The 13,821-nt window shown below is 42.2% G+C and overlaps 1 protein-coding gene across 1 annotated transcript in view; it reads right to left on the reverse strand.

The window, feature by feature from the left end:
• LOC128702621 (probable G-protein coupled receptor No18) overlaps positions 1-10,090 on the reverse strand; it is a 133,499-nt gene extending 123,409 nt beyond the window's left edge. The window contains exon 1 of the mRNA XM_053796940.2: positions 9,953-10,090. The gene's annotated coding sequence lies outside the window, so the exon portion shown is untranslated. The remainder of the gene's footprint in view (positions 1-9,952) is intronic.
• Positions 10,091-13,821: the final 3,731 nt, after the last annotated feature.

Raw genomic sequence — 13,821 nt, forward strand, 5'->3', positions numbered from 1 at the left:
ACTAGACAGCACACAAGCTGGGAGGTGAGAGACTAGACAACACACAAGCTGGGAGGTGAGAGACTCTAGACAACACACAAGCTGGGAGGTGAGAGACTAGACAACACACAAGCTGGGAGGTGAGAGACTAGACAACACACAAGCTGGGAAGTGAGAGACTCTAGACAACACACAAACTGGGAGGTGAGAGACTAGACAACACACAAGCTGGGAGGTGAGAGACTAGACAACACACAAGCTGGGAGGTGAGAGACTAGACAACACACAAGCTGGGAGGTGAGAGACTAGACAACACACAAGCTGGGAGGTGAGAGACTCTAGACAACACACAAGGGGAAAGATCTGGGAGTACAGGAAGACACTAAGAAACTCACCATGAGTACACTTAATTATCGACCATATAACTTCAGCAGTGTATACAATATTAGCCAACCTTAGACTTCCTTCCAGGAACATGAAGGAAGTCTTATTTAGGCCATTATACACAACGTATATTAAGCCAGTCTTGGAGTATACCACACAAGCATACAAAGAAATTTGAGAAGTTACAAAGGTTTGCAACGAAATTAGTACCTGAACCAAGAGAAATGAAAATGTCATAAAGTATTAAAGCATCAGAAGAGATTAGAATGAGAGTATACATAATTATGACATACAGAATACTCAAGGATTAGACACAGGGAATAGAGCCAGGATACAGATGGTAACTTATGACTCAGCTGTACCAAGAGGACGTCAGAACGATTTTTTCAATCTTATGGTGATAAGTGGAGGCGAACACTACACAGTCTCAAGAGCAGATATGATCGGGCCCTGGAGGCTAAAACTCGCTCAATTAAAGTTAAGGGGCAGGATCAGGAGCCATGATTCGATCCCCTGCAAACACAATTAGGTGAGGTCAACTAAGTGAGTACACACCCGGACATAAGCCACAAACATCCAGACCACAGAATTCGCCCTTCTAAACACACTAACTTTGAAGAACAAATGATCTAGTCATTGCAAGAGGCAAACAAGCAGTCGCCTGTTACCTCTCCCAGGACCAACAGAGTGAAGCAAACAGGTATATCCTCAATGCAAACAAGTGCTCTTCCTCCAGGATCAAGCAACAATGGGCACTTCTTGAGTGTGCTCATATTACAGAGTAATCAGGTGTTGATCTGCCTAGCAAGATCAGCAACTGGCTTACTAGGTCTTAGTTTAAATACCTCTTGTAATGTTTTGTATTGTGTGAGAGTAGCGATTGTATTTTATATTTGTGTTGTGCAGGAAACATTGACATCTAACACTGTAAAGTTATGACAGTGTGTGGTGATACTGTAATGTTATGACAGTGTTTGGTGATACTGTAATGTTATGACAGTGTTTGGTGATACTGTAATGTTATGACAGTGTGTGGTGATACTGTAATGTTATGACAGTGTGTGGTGATACTGTAATGTTATGACAGTGTGTGGTGATACTGTAATGTTATGACAGTGTTTGGTGATACTGTAAAGTTATGACTGTGAGTGGTGATACTGTAATGTTATGACAGTGTTTGGTGATACTGTAAAGTTATGACAGTGTTTGGTGATACTGTAAAGTTATGACAGTGTGTGGTGATACTGTAAAGTTATGACAGTGTGTGGTGATACTGTAATGTTATGACAGTGTGTGGTGATACTATAGAGTTATGACTGTGAGTGGTGGAACTGTAAGGTTATGACAGTGTGAGTGGTGGAACTGTAAGGTTATGACAGTGTGAGTGGTGGAACTGTAAGGTTATGACAGTGTGAGTGGTGGAACTGTAAGGTTATGACAGTGTGAGTGGTGGAACTGTAAGGCTATGACAGTGTGAGTGGTGGAACTGTAAGGCTATGACAGTGTGAGTGGTGGAACTGTAAGGTTATGACAGTGTGAGTGGTGGAACTGTAAGGCTATGACAGTGTGAGTGGTGGAACTGTAAGGCTATGACAGTGTGAGTGGTGGAACTGTAAGGCTATGACAGTGTGAGTGGTGGAACTGTAAGGTTATGACAGTGTGAGTGGTGGAACTGTAAGGCTATGACAGTGTGAGTGGTGGAACTGTAAGGCTATGACAGTGTGAGTGGTGGCATACTTAACAGATCAGTTGGGCACCTGATCAACTTGAAATTGATAGCATTATACTTGCCTGTTTGTGTTGCAAGGATCGAGTTTGTTGCAGGGGTAGAGTTTGTTGCAAGGGATCGAGTTTGTTGCAAGGGTCGAGTTTGTCGCAAGGGTCGAGTTTGTTGCAAGGGTCGAGTTTGTTGCAAGGATCGAGTTTGTTGCAAGGATCGAGTTTGTCGCAAGGATCGAGTTTGTTGCAAGGGTCGAGTTTGTTGCAAGGATCGAGTTTGTTGCAGGGGTCGAGTTTGTCGCAAGGATCGAGTTTGTTGCAAGGGTCGAGTTTGTTGCAAGGATCGAGTTTGTTGCAAGGATCGAGTTTGTTGCAAGGGTCGAGTTTGTTGCAAGGATCGAGTTTGTTGCAGGGGTAGAGTTTGTTGCAAGGATCGAGTTTGTTGCAAGGGTCGAGTTTGTTGCAAGGATCGAGTTTGTTACAGGGGTAGAGTTTGTTGCAAGGATCGAGTTTGTTGCAAGGATCGAGTTTGTCACAAGGATCGAGTTTGTTGCAAGGGTCGAGTTTGCTGCAAGGATCGAGTTTGTTGCAGGGGTCGAGTTTGTCGCAAGGATCGAGTTTGTTGCAAGGGTCGAGTTTGTTGCAAGGATCGAGTTTGTTGCAAGGATCGAGTTTGTTGCAAGGGTCGAGTTTGTTGCAAGGGTCGAGTTTGTCGCAAGGATCGAGTTTGTTGCAAGGATCGAGTTTGTCACAAGGATCGAGTTTGTTGCAAGGGTCGAGTTTGCTGCAAGGATCGAGTTTGTTGCAGGGGTCGAGTTTGCTGCAAGGATCGAGTTTGTTGCAGGGGTCGAGTTTGTCGCAAGGATCGAGTTTGTTGCAAGGGTCGAGTTTGTTGCAAGGGTCGAGTTTGTTGCAAGGGTCGAGTTTGTTGCAAGGATCGAGTTTGTTGCAAGGGTCGAGTTTATGTTGCAGGGATAGCGTTTATGTTGCAGTGATCGAATTTATGTTGCAGTGTCTCACTCTTAGTGTAGCAACACAAGTGTCTAGTGTCTCACTCTCAGTGTAACAACACAAGTGTCTAGTGTCTCACTCTCAGTGTAGCAACACAAGTGTCTAGTGTCTCACTCTCAGTGTAACAACACAAGTGTCTAGTGTCTCACTCTCAGTGTAGTAACACAAGTGTCTAGTGTCTCACTCTCAGTGTAGCAACACAAGTGTCTAGTGTCTCACTCTCAGTGTAGTAACACAAGTGTCTAGTGTCTCACTCTCAGTGTAGCAACACAAGTGTCTAGTGTCTCACTCTCAGTGTAGTAACACAAGTGTCTAGTGTCTCACTCTCAGTGTAGCAACACAAGTGTCTAGTGTCTCACTCTCAGTGTAGTAACACAAGTGTCTAGTGTCTCACTCTCAGTGTAGCAACACAAGTGTCTAGTCTCTCACTCTCAGTGTAGTAACACAAGTGTCTAGTGTCTCACTCTCAGTGTAGTAACACAAGTGTCTAGTGTCTCACTCTCAGTGTAGTAACACAAGTGTCTAGTGTCTCACTCTCAGTGTAGCAACACAAGTGTCTAGTGTCTCACTCTCAGTGTAACAACACAAGTGTCTAGTGTCTCACTCTCAGTGTAACAACACAAGTGTCTAGTGTCTCACTCTCAGTGTAACAACACAAGTGTCTAGTGTCTCACTCTCAGTGTAGTAACACAAGTGTCTAGTGTCTCACTCTCAGTGTAGCAACACAAGTGTCTAGTGTCTCACTCTCAGTTTAGCAACACAAGTGTCTAGTCTCTCACTCTCAGTGTAGTAACACAAGTGTCTAGTGTCTCACTCTCAGTGTAGTAACACAAGTGTCTAGTGTCTCACTCTCAGTGTAGCAACACAAGTGTCTAGTGTCTCACTCTCAGTGTAGCAACACAAGTGTCTAGTGTCTCACTCTCAGTGTAGTAACACAAGTGTCTAGTGTCTCACTCTCAGTGTAGTAACACAAGTGTCTAGTGTCTCACTCTCAGTGTAGTAACACAAGTGTCTAGTGTCTCACTCTCAGTGTAGTAACACAAGTGTCTAGTGTCTCACTCTCAGTGTAGCAACACAAGTGTCTAGTCTCTCACTCTCAGTGTAGTAACACAAGTGTCTAGTCTCTCACTCTCAGTTTAGCAACACAAGTGTCTAGTGTCTCACTCTCAGTTTAGCAACACAAGTGTCTAGTGTCTCACTCTCAGTGTAGTAACACAAGTGTCTAGTCTCTCACTCTCAGTGTAGTAACACAAGTGTCTAGTCTCTCACTCTCAGTTTAGCAACACAAGTGTCTAGTCTCTCACTCTCAGTGTAGTAACACAAGTGTCTAGTGTCTCACTCTCAGTGTAGTAACACAAGTGTCTAGTGTCTCACTCTCAGTGTAGCAACACAAGTGTCTAGTCTCTCACTCTCAGTGTAGTAACGCAAGTGTCTAGTGTCTCACTCTCAGTGTAGCAACACAAGTGTCTAGTCTCTCACTCTCAGTGTAGCAACACAAGTGTCTAGTGTCTCACTCTCAGTGTAGCAACACAAGTGTCTAGTGTCTCACTCTCAGTGTAGTAACACAAGTGTCTAGTGTCTCACTCTCAGTGTAGCAACACAAGTGTCTAGTGTCTCACTCTCAGTGTAGTAACACAAGTGTCTAGTGTCTCACTCTCAGTGTAGCAACACAAGTGTCTAGTGTCTCACTCTCAGTGTAGCAACATAAGTGTCTAGTGTCTCACTCTCAGTGTAGCAACACAAGTGTCTAGTGTCTCACTCTCAGTGTAGTAACACAAGTGTCTAGTGTCTCACTCAGTGTAGCAACAAGAGTGTTCAGTGTCTCACTCAGTGTAGCAACAGAAGTGTCTAGTGTCTCACTTTCAGTGTAGCAACACAAGTGTTCAGTGTCTCACTCTCAGCGTAGCAACACAAGTGTTCAGTGTCTCATTCATTGTAGCAACACAGGTGTTCAGTGTCTCATTCAGTGTAGCAACACAAGTGTTCAGTGTCTCATTCATTGTAGCAACACAAGTGTTCAGTGTCTCATTCAGTGTAGCAACACAGGTGTTCAGTGTCTCCCTCAGTGTAGCAACACAAGTGTTCAGTGTCTCACTCTCAGCGTAGCAACACAAGTGTTCAGTGTCTCACTCTCAGCGTAGCAACACAAGTGTTCAGTGTCTCCCTCAGCGTAGCAACACAAGTGTTCAGTGTCTCCCTCAGTGTAGCAATACAAGTGTTCAGTGTCTCCCTCAGTGTAGCAACACAAGTGTTCAGTGTCTCCCTCAGTGTAGCAACACAAGTGTTCAGTGTCTCACTCTCAGCGTAGCAACACAAGTGTTCAGTGTCTCCCTTAGTGTAGCAACACAAGTGTTCAGTGTCTCCCTTAGTGTAGCAACACAAGTGTTCAGTGTCTCACAAGACATGATTTTCAATTAATTCTTTTAGATATTTCACATTAAAAGATATTGTTCACCTCAAGAGTTTCCAGTTGACTCTCACTACGACATAACAGTGGTCTGGGAGAGACAGTAAGCTCTTATAAGGTTGCTCTTCTAAGTTTACCTGGAGAGGGTTTCGGGAATGAACGCCCCCGTGGCCCAGTCTGTGACCAGGCCTCATGGTGGATCAGGGCCTGATCAACCAGGCTGTTACTGCTGGCCGCACGCAAACCGACGTACGAACCACAGCCCGGCTGGTCAGGTAGTGTGCCTGTCCAACGCCTTCTTGAAGACAGCCAGGGTTCTATTGGTATGCTGGGAGGCAGTTGAACAGTCTTAGGCCCCTGATATTAAGTGGGGAGTGTTGGCGAACTGACGGATATACACTGACAGTCACTGAGATCATTCATTAACTGGGATAGGAAGATGATATACAGGGGAACCTCGGTGTTTGAACCTAATTGGTTCCAAGGTGGTGGTCGAATTACGAAAAGTTCAGTGTCCGAAACAGCATATTCCAGGCTTTAATTATCAGCCTGACACACCAGAGGATGTTGAACTGACTCTTCCAAAAGTCTCTGAGAGTCAGGTCAGTGTCACAGGTCACTTCAAAACACTGTTGAAACAGAACTTTCCTGTAAACTTTTCTTGCAACAAAATTATAAACAAGCCGCCGCGATCAGACTCCAGAAAAACGTTCAAAAACCAGGTCACTTTTTTCTGAACAAAATTGTTCGGACTTCGGTTAGTTCAAGGTCCGGTATATCCGAACACCGAGGTTCCACTGTATTTTTAAATTTTAAATAGAGAAAAAAATAGAGTTAAAGAGTTACTTGGATTTTTTTTTCTTTAAAACAAAGAGGTTTATCAGTGGAATGAATTACAAGAGGAAGTGGTAGATGCTCTACTATTAAATATAATGAACAAATTATTGAAGACTGTAAACCACGAGCATAACTCTGCTACTGTATCTACAAATAGGTAATTACAAGTAGGTAATTTATTAGTAAAGAGGAAACACTAGACCCTTATGTTTCACACAGTAAATAACCTATGTGACATGTCAAGATATCTTATTAATGAAAATAAGATCTAAGATATATTAAGCAAATTTCCTAAATTTGATTGTAACAGGTATCTGAACTGTAGATATAAATCTAAATGTACACCTGTTAACCCTTTTGGAGCCTAGTTCCTAGGCCTATTGTGTATCCAGATGCTCTTGCACTACCGTCCACAGGATGGATATGGAGTGCACAATAAACTAGCCACTTCGGTGGCAAAATCTAAAATCTTCATACAGTTCATCTGAATATTTAACACAGATATGTACCTTCCACAGGTAGTGACCGAGTCACTACTTGTACAAGACATGACGTGGGACTCTTGTCTTATTAATCAAATCATCTGTGATGTTTTTTTTTATACTTTATACTAAAATCTCAAGGACCTTTCTTGAACATTGTAACCCAGATGTTCTTGAACATTGTAAACCAGATGTTCTTGAACATTGTAACCCAGATGTTCTTGAACATTGTAACCCAGATGTTCTTGAACATTGTAGCCCAGATGTTCTTGAACATTGTAACCCAGATGTTCTTGAACATTGTAACCCAGATGTTCTTGAACATTGTAACCCAGATGTTCTTGAACATTGTAACCCAGATGTTCTTGAACATTGTAACCCAGATGTTCTTGAACATTGTAGCCCAGATGTTCTTGAACATTGTAACCCAGATGTTCTTGAACATTGTAACCCAGATGTTCTTGAACATTGTAACCCAGATGTTCTTGAACATTGTAACCCAGATGTTCTTGAACATTGTAACCCAGATGTTCTTGAACATTGTAACCCAGATGTTCTTGAACATTGTAACCCAGATGTTCTTGAACATTGTAGCCCAGATGTTCTTGAACATTGTAACCCAGATGTTCTTGAACATTGTAGCCCAGATGTTCTTGAACATTGTAGCCCAGATGTTCTTGAACATTGTAACCCAGATGTTCTTGAACATTGTAACCCAGATGTTCTTGAACATTGTAACCCAGATGTTCTTGAACATTGTAGCCCAGATGTTCTTGAACATTGTAACCCAGATGTTCTTGAACATTGTAACCCAGATGTTCTTGAACATTGTAGCCCAGATGTTCTTGAACATTGTAGCCCAGATGTTCTTGAACATTGTAGCCCAGATGTTCTTGAACATTGTAACCCAGATGTTCTTGAACATTGTAACCCAGATGTTCTTGAACATTGTAACCCAGATGTTCTTGAACATTGTAACCCAGCTGTTCTTGAACATTGTAACCCAGCTGTTCTTGAACATTGTAACCCAAATATTCTTGAACATTGTAACCCAGATGTTCTTGAACATTGTAACCCAGATGTTCTTGAACATTGTAACCCAGATGTTCTTGAACATTGTAGCCCAGATGTTCTTGAACATTGTAACCCAGATGTTCTTGAACATTGTAACCCAGATGTTCTTGAACATTGTAACCCAGATGTTCTTGAACATTGTAACCCAGATGTTCTTGAACATTGTAACCCAGATGTTCTTGAACATTGTAACCCAGCTGTTCTTGAACATTGTAACCCAAATATTCTTGAACATTGTAACCCAGCTGTTCTTGAACATTGTAACCCAGATGTTCTTGAACATTGTAACCCAAATATTCTTGAACATTGTAACCCAGATGTTCTTGAACATTGTAACCCAGATGTTCTTGAACATTGTAGCCCAGATGTTCTTGAACATTGTAACCCAGATGTTCTTGAACATTGTAACCCAAATATTCTTGAACATTGTAACCCAGATGTTCTTGAACATTGTAACCCAAATATTCTTGAACATTGTAACCCAGCTGTTCTTGAACATTGTAACCCAGATGTTCTTGAACATTGTAACCCAGATGTTCTTGAACATTGTAACCCAGATGTTCTTGAACATTGTAACCCAAATGTTCTTGAACATTGTAACCCAGATGTTCTTGAACATTGTAACCCAGATGTTCTTGAACATTGTAACCCAGATGTTCTTGAACATTGTAACCCAGATGTTCTTGAACATTGTAACCCAAATATTCTTGAACATTGTAACCCAGATGTTCTTGAACATTGTAACCCAGATGTTCTTGAACATTGTAACCCAAATGTTCTTGAACATTGTAACCCAGCTGTTCTTGAACATTGTAACCCAGATGTTCTTGAACATTGTAACCCAGATGTTCTTGAACATTGTAACCCAGATGTTCTTGAACATTGTAACCCAAATATTCTTGAACATTGTAACCCAGATGTTCTTGAACATTGTAACCCAGATGTTCTTGAACATTGTAACCCAAATATTCTTGAACATTGTAACCCAGATGTTCTTGAACATTGTAACCCAGATGTTCTTGAACATTGTAACCCAGATGTTCTTGAACATTGTAGCCCAGATGTTCTTGAACATTGTAACCCAGATGTTCTTGAACATTGTAACCCAAATATTCTTGAACATTGTAACCCAGATGTTCTTGAACATTGTAACCCAAATATTCTTGAACATTGTAACCCAGCTGTTCTTGAACATTGTAACCCAGATGTTCTTGAACATTGTAACCCAGATGTTCTTGAACATTGTAACCCAGATGTTCTTGAACATTGTAACCCAAATGTTCTTGAACATTGTAACCCAGATGTTCTTGAACATTGTAACCCAGATGTTCTTGAACATTGTAACCCAGATGTTCTTGAACATTGTAACCCAGATGTTCTTGAACATTGTAACCCAAATATTCTTGAACATTGTAACCCAGATGTTCTTGAACATTGTAACCCAGATGTTCTTGAACATTGTAACCCAGATGTTCTTGAACATTGTAACCCAGATGTTCTTGAACATTGTAACCCAGATGTTCTTGAACATTGTAACCCAGATGTTCTTGAACATTGTAACCCAGATATTCTTGAACATTGTAACCCAGCTGTTCTTGAACATTGTAACCCAAATATTCTTGAACATTGTAACCCAGATGTTCTTGAACATTGTAACCCAGATGTTCTTGAACATTGTAACCCAGATGTTCTTGAACATTGTAACCCAGATGTTCTTGAACATTGTAACCCAGCTGTTCTTGAACATTGTAACCCAGATGTTCTTGAACATTGTAACCCAGCTGTTCTTGAACATTGTAACCCAAATATTCTTGAACATTGTAACCCAGATATTCTTGAACATTGTAACCCAGATGCTCTTGAACATTGTAGCCCGCCCAGATGTTCTCATTTATGCAAATGACAACTATGTGAGCGCTCACATGTGGACACAGACATAAGTGTGAATACACATACAAACGAGGACACATAAACAAGTATACACACACACCTATGTAGACACAGACACATTAATATTAATTTTTTTTAAGATATACAAAGAAATATTGTTTCTACTTACCTCAGTATTCTGGGAGCTAAATTATGTTCAACCTGAGCTGAAGATTCTGTGCGAATCTAATGTCCTCAGTTGATTATCTGTAGACTGTCCTTGCAGGTGTAATAACAGGCAACGACACACAGGTGTAATAACACTCAGGTACATGCAGGTGTAGTAACACAGGTAGACATAGGTGTAGTAAAACAGGAAGACACAGGTGTAGTAACACCCAAGTACACAGGTGTAGTAACACCTAGCTGCACACAGGTGTAGTAACACCCAGCTACACACAGGTGTAGTAACACCCAGCTACACACAGGTGTAGTAACACCCAGGTATATACAGGTGCAGTAACATCCAGGTACACACAGGTGTAGTAACACCTAGCTACACACAGGTGTAGTAACACCCAGCTACACGCAGGTGTAATAACACACTCACACAGACACTCATTTTCAGATAGGTTAACTTCACCATAGTTGTTGACACAAAGGAATCATATTGTTTTCGTCTGTTGACAGAATATTACGAACTGTCACTGGTAATTAGGGGCATATATGGGTAATTATAAGAGGTCAGAGGTTAGAGATCTTGTATGTAGTAGATGGGAAGGTGGATAGGGAGGTAGAGAAGAGGTAGAGTAGTAGATAGGTGGACTTGGTAGACAGGTAAGTAGAGAGGGTAGGTAGTTTGAGGCAAACGTAACAGGTGGTAGATCAGGTTGGTACGAAGGTGAGGTAGGTAGGTGGGTAGGTAGGTAGATGAGGTAGGTAAGCAGGGGCAGGAGTGGCGTGGCGCACACGATGGGTCCAGTGTGGGCACTAGCTTGGCCTCGCCAGATAACTTGTGATGTTGCTGTTGCTGCTGCTGCCTGCTGGGAGATGATGATGCCCGGCTTTTGCTCCCTCCTTCTCCCCCACTCCCTCTCTCATTTCCTCTTCTCTCCCTCCATCTCTCCTCTACCTCTCATCTTCTCCTCTGACTCCCTTCTAACCTCTCCTCTCCCCCTCTCTCTCTCACTCACTCTCCGTCACATACTACTGCTGAGGGATGTCAGACTGAGGATGTGTTTAATAAAGACGTTTAATTGGTTATTAACATCACCTTGCAGAAGAGTGTTGTATTCGGAGTCAGTAAGCTCCTAGCAAAGGTTAATTAACTTAATAGTTTTATTACGTACACAATACCATCCTGTGGGGGGGGGGCAGTCACCCCATATCCATCCTGTGGGTGGTAGTCACGCCATGACCATTCTGTGGGTAGTAGTCACCCCACACCCATTCTGTGGGTGGTAGTCACCCCGCACCCATCCTGTGGGTGGTAGTCACCCCACACCCATCCTGTGGGTGGTAGTCACCCCACACCCATCCTGTGGATGGTAGTCGCCCCACACCCATCCTATGGGTGGAAGTCAAAAGATTACAGAGACATAATGGGTCTAGGGACCGCACCCCAAAGTTTTGATAAATGAGCAGGTTACAGTGGCAGCTGAATAAGATACACGTGCAATACCTCGGTATATTTATTGTATTAATGTTGGTAAAATTACCGACAATATGTTAGGTAAAAGGGCACAAGTGCAACAAATGTGACGTGTTATTGTGGCAACGTTTCGCTCTCCAGGAGCTTTGTCTTGTGACTTTGTTAATTCAATACATGGATTAAATACTTGACTGATACAGCCACAGTAAATATGCATAAGTATCTTTAGCAGTATCAATACAGTGGTAATAAAGTATTTATAAATTGATGATCTGTTAAACACAGTTTTGTGATCAGGTGAGCCAACACAACCAAGAGGTTTGCTGGTAATTGTTTCTTCAGGTACAACACTCACTGGTGAGTCGAGGGAGGAGCCAGAGGTATGTGTTGGCAAGTCTCTTATGATTTACATGTTAAATACTGCAAAAATCATAATTTCTCTTTCTCCCTGTCTGTCTCTGTCTGTCTCTCTCTCTCTCTCTCTCTCTCTCTCTCTCTCTCTCTCTCTCTCTCTCTCTCTCTCTCTCTCTCTCTCTCAGCTACACTATTTTAGGCGTGGCAGAGTTAGCAGTTTCCACAATTAGATGTTCATTCATCTCCGCTGCGACAGGTTGTTGCTCTCCCCCTCACTCTTGCCCTCATGCTACCTTACTTGTTAGGTCTTCAACAGTGACTAGGCCCTCACTTGTCCCTTCCTGGTTATTAGGAGCTTCATAATAACCCCAGCCCTCACTCGTCTCCTCCTGCATCTTGTTACTTTTCCTGAACGAATATCATTAGTAATATGATCCTTTGTGGCTGTATAATTCCTGTGTGGACGGCGACAACACAACTCCCGACTTGAGATATAGGCAATATCGACCAGTTTGTTTGTTAACGAAATGAGGCACAATACCAAGAGGGCACTCCTCATAGAAATAGTCTTCACACACCAGCGTAAGTAGGTCTACTCTAACTGGTTGACGTTAAATATTACAACTAGCTCGTTAAAGCCTAAGTTTTTACCTGTATGTAAACTCCCATTATAGCTCGTAAATTCTACTAAGAGTTAATTAAGTCGCAGATATGAAAGAATTGGCCTCATTAACCTAATTTTCCTCTCATCATTATAGCAACTTTGCAAATATAAACGCATAACACCAATTATTATTAAACGTAATCTATAATATAGCGCAATATTCGCCAGTCGTTCTTGTTATTTAAAAAAAAATTTAAAAGAATTCGAATCAGAAAAAAATACTGAAATAACATGTATTTGTATTGCAGCAGTGATAAACAAGACCACAACCTCAACATCATGACCAGGCTCTCAAATTTTACAATCATAGTTGAAGAATGAGACACCAGTTCAGCATCTATCAGACACTGCAACATCTTAGGATCTTGATAAAGAAAATACTTCTACGCTTGTCTAACCTATAGGCATGACCTACTGACACCAGTGGATTTGTCCAGTGATAACTCCGCCTCCTCCTGCTTCTACTCCTGCGTATATACTGCTTTTATACTGACTGCAGTATATACGCCACTTCTTCAAACATATGCTCTACTGTTCTCCAATTTGATGGACTAAACACATCGACTCTAGGCTGAGGGACTGATCACCTAAAAATCCTCATCTTGCACCGTTCTCCTCTGTACTGGACTGAAAAAGCCACTGGCAGGGGAAACGTTTCCTCAGTAAAGATTCCCAACTGCTGCATGTAGATTATCTAAACCAATTGCATCACAAAGTTACGAATTACGAAGTTAGGTCCCAAGACTCGTGAGCAGTAGCAAGGAAAACAGCAGGTGATGACGAAAGTAATCACATCCTTTTCTTGATCAACTATATCTCTTTCGGGCAGACAGTTGCTGTGGCTAAATACCCTCCCCCACATAGCGTACACTTTCGTTTATTTTAGTTGGCACGGTTCTCGTAGTTGCGTGGTGTTGCTCGGATACGTCATATACCGGGTTCCAAGAAGCACTTTCTGATGGCGTGTCCAAACTTCAAACTGTTGAAGCATTATTTAACTTCATATTGTTTTTCTCCTGTGAGCCTAAGAGGACTGTATTTGATTATGCTGCTAAGTTATGCTCTCCATACTTCAGAATAGTTCCTGGGTCCTGGGCACAATTAACTGTGGGTCCTGGGCATTATTAACTGTGGGTCCTGGGCACTATTAACTATGGGTCCTGGGCACTATTAACTGTGGGTCCTGGGCACTATTAGCTGTGGGTCCTGGGCACTCTTAACTGTGGGTCCGGGGCACTATTAACTGTGCGTCCTGGGCACTGTTAACTGTGGGTTCTGGCCACTCAACTGTGGGTCCTGGGCACTATTAACTGTGGGTCCTGGGCACTCTCTTAGTTGTGAGTCCTGGGGACTCTCTTAATTATGGGTCCTGGGCACTATTAACTGTGGA

The sequence above is a fragment of the Cherax quadricarinatus genome, chromosome 79, assembly GCF_038502225.1.
Source record: "Cherax quadricarinatus isolate ZL_2023a chromosome 79, ASM3850222v1, whole genome shotgun sequence".
Taxonomy (NCBI): Eukaryota; Metazoa; Arthropoda; class Malacostraca; order Decapoda; family Parastacidae; genus Cherax; species Cherax quadricarinatus.